The sequence below is a fragment of the Artemia sp. Qi Xiang Cuo genome, chromosome 5 (genome assembly GCF_049724085.1).
Source record: "Artemia sp. Qi Xiang Cuo chromosome 5, ASM4972408v1, whole genome shotgun sequence".
NCBI lineage: Eukaryota > Metazoa > Arthropoda > Branchiopoda > Anostraca > Artemiidae > Artemia > Artemia sp. Qi Xiang Cuo.
In genome coordinates this window covers 34,184,914-34,188,753 of record NC_142798.1, presented here as the reverse complement: position 1 = coordinate 34,188,753, position 3,840 = coordinate 34,184,914, and the positions used below count along the sequence as shown (strand labels likewise).

The 3,840-nt window shown below is 36.1% G+C and overlaps 1 pseudogene; it reads left to right on the top strand.

Moving 5' to 3' along the window:
* The first annotated feature begins 1,636 nt into the window (after positions 1 to 1,636).
* LOC148952060 (U5 spliceosomal RNA) lies at positions 1,637 to 1,753 on the top strand (annotated as a pseudogene).
* The last annotated feature ends 2,087 nt before the right edge of the window (positions 1,754 to 3,840 follow it).

Sequence of the window (3,840 nt, the reverse complement as noted above, 5' to 3'; positions counted from 1 at the left end):
TGTTTATCAAGTTTTACCACCTGAAAATGGAATGTTAACAAAAAAAAATTTGAATTCTTGATATTCTGGAATCAAAACAAAAACCGAGCACCCAGGATGAATTTCGTCAGTTGGAAAACTTTTAAGGAAAGAGCGATATGACCACAATGTATTATTATTTTTTTCTGACGAAGGCTCCTCGCATAGTTGTCGTAGAAACCTCGAAAGAACTAATTAGATCGTAAATTGAAAGTTCTAGTGCCGATTTTAAGAAATAAAATTGATTGGAAATCAATCAAACACAGTGATTAAAAATCGAAACCTTGCCCATCACTTCCTCAGAAACATCCAATCAAAATGTTGATATTGTCATTTTGTTCAACATAGTTGAAAGGTCCATTAATCATGTTTTTGAAGGTGACCCCCCTCCTCCAAAAGCCCTCAGGACAAGGCCTATGAGTTGTACTAGTTGCCCTTTGCTAACATATAAGGCTTTCATGGAAGGGGTGGTCGTATAAACTTCAGAGAGGCCTCATTGGATTGGAAATCAGATGTTCTAGTGCCATTTTTAAAGTCATGGGTGATCAGAGGACAATTAACCACTTCCTCTTGGCCTCTTTTTCCCAAATACACACGATAGAAATTATGAGATAATCATTTTGTTGAAAAATAGTCCAAACATCATATAACAAAGCCTTCGGGGTTGATATTACCCCCCAGAGGCTGGGGATAAGGGTTGTAAATTATGCCTCGGGGGCATACAATGTTTTTATGCAAAGGTGGTCGTGTAGACTTTATAAGACTCTTTTGATTTGAAACTGAAAGTTCTAGTTCTCTTTTAATAATCAAAAGCGATAGGAGAAAAAAATACCCCCCACCCTCCCGAAACCCTCTTTTCCCCAATTGCATTTCGTCAAAAATTATGAGATAGCAATGTTGTTTAAAATAGCTCAAAGAACATGTAAAACTCAAAGCAACCAGAAATAATAGACAGCGCAATAGCACTGCTGAAGTAAAGAGCGATGCGGGCATAATGTGTTACTTATTTATTAAAAAAAAAATCTGACCAAAGCAAATAGAAGGAGTATAGAAAGAGTGGTCGTAGAAACTTCGAAAGGAGCACATTCGATTGTAAATTGAAAGTTATAGAGCTCTTTTTAAGAGTCTTAAGTAATTGATATCTGACGTTCTGGAACATCACTTGACTCCTGGATTCTACGTTATGACATACGCAAGAAGTTCTCGGATTGACGAAAAGCTACCGAATGAAGTGAAAATGCTGACCTTCATGCTGAACATACCTGTCAAGAAAGAATTCTCGTTGGAAGATGAGCATTAAGCTCCCACAATTAGTTTTTATTTACTATTGACGTGTTTTATGAATTTAGTGCTTTCACATTAATTCATTCTGTATGGAAGAATTCAATTATTTTTTTTAATTTTTCATTATATTTGATGTTAGCTGACTGCTTTGAAAGAGCTATACAAAGCATGTTTTGGTCAATAACACCAGTTTTAAAAAACAGCAAGTTTTTGAGATTTCAAAATGGACAAATAATGGACATATTATAGACAAAATATGGACATAATGTGGTTGAAAATGACACATTTTTGGATGCTCAGTGGACATATTCACGAAACGAAAAGTTGGCAACCCTGGCTCTGGTCTCTCCTCATATCGAGTTAATCTTTCGCCTTTTACTAAAGATTACCGTGGGGAGGGGTACTTGATGAGTCTCAACAAATTTTTGAATGCTGAAAGGCAAACTAGCCTATACTCTTGCAGTATGTTCTAATATTCCAAGATTACTTATCTGACAAGCTCAATTACTTACCCTTAGTGTTTGACGAGACGTAAATGACATGAGAGGTCATTAGTACTACTACTTGAGGAAACGGGCTTGATTAGGGGTCAGACAAGTAACCCTGGTAAATCCAAGATAATTGATGTCATATATGAACAAAAATTCAATCTTTTCAAAAATAAAAAGCAAATTGTGAAATTATGGGCAGATAGCAAAAATAGATAGTAACTGTGAAATGTGGCATTAGTTAAGCAAAATTGAACAGCTTAACTAATGATTCCTTGGTCCATATATTAGAATCTTTCAATGAAGATTGAATTCATTTAGTTGATGATTAAAGTGCATTCTGTAAGATATATTAGTACAAGGAATTGGTGTGGTCATTGATGGCCCTTGTTTCTATAGCAGGCCTTGCTGCAGAACCGTCCTAAATTTTACAGAAATCTGTGTTTCTCCAGAGGGAGAAGATTTTGTGAGGGGCCCATGGGCCTGTTCGAGATTGGAAGGAAACGATTCTGGTATTTATTTCTTAAGCCCTTAGACGGTGTAAAAGCGAACCAATTTCAAGCTACACTGAGTCCTCTTTTGTTTTGTCTTAGAAAGTAAGTATGGCTGGATTTGTTATCCTTACAGCATAGCCGCGCGATTTATTTACGCTAAAAAGTAAAGGGCAAAGCATTGCTATATGAATCTGAACAAATCTAGCACAAGTCCATACAAAATATTACTCCATAAGACATTGATCTTCTGCACTTGAAAAATCAAAAGATACTACCATCTTGGAATGCAATTTCCCTCGTACTACTTTGTTTCTACTAAGTCTTTCTAGCTCAAGTCAATCTAATAGGACTTTTGTTTCATTTTCTATTGGTTTTGTACGGTTCAAAGCTTAGGGTTCTAATAAGTGTATACTCAAATTCTACTATAGAACTGGAATTATACTTGAAGGCCATGTATTCTTCAATACAGTGCTCTGGCTTCATTGTTAGTTACAAGATGGATTATAGAATTAATCAAGTAAATGACAAATCGATAACGCCATATTTTTGTAAAGAAATTGAACAAACGAAATTTCCCTCCCAGAATTATGAAGAATACTCTTCCCCTCCCCATGGCCGTGTCCAGAATTTTGTTTTGGAGGGGGGGGGAGTATAAAATGGTTAAGAAAAAACCCATCAAAAATTTGTTTAAATACATTGTGTTACGTTTTAACGTATCAGACAAAAATATCAGGAGGGTGGGGCACTGGATATTGCCTAGCCTGTTTAATTTTCGTGAATTGACGCCATTAATCGTCACCAGGACGACGGGACATTTTTCTTGTAATATTTGCTCGGCTCATTTTGAATCCAGTTTTTGTGTTCATGTTTAGAGCAAATTTAATAGTATCCCAACATAACTTGCAATCAATTCAATTCAATTCAAACTTTTTATTTCCTCCGAATACGAAGAGTAGAAAAAAATAAAAATAATAACCGCTAATCAACAGGCCATAAAATTCTTTTAAACTATATAACAACAAGCACGCAAAGGCCTTCAATCAAACTTACCACACAAATTAATACTTCATTCAATAGATAATAAATTAACACTTAAAATTAACACTTCACAAATTAACATTTCGTTCAATAATTAATAAAAAAAAAATAAAAAATAAAAAAATTTATTCTACTCCAAAAGGAGCGCCTTAGCTCCGCCTTCGAGTTCAACTGAGAAATAGACGCGTGCAATCGCCTCGATTGACCAAAGCAACACCAGTTGACGTTAGCATTCGCTTTGATTCGGATAGTGATTGGATTGTTGGACAATTTAGTCGATGAAGATTATGATCGTGAGAGGCGTGGAAGGCAATATAAAGCTCATTCGCGTCGCAGAATACTCTCAAGTGAGAGTGATAGCGATAAAACAAATGGCTCTTGGAGCCCAGAGTTTCAAACTCGCGCTCGGTAAGGCTCTCGGAGCCCTGAAATTAGTTCTAGGAACGAAAAATCTTGCTCTCGGAGCCCCACAAAAATCCATGACACAAAGCGGAAGGCTTCTCTGGAAAAGCACAAAG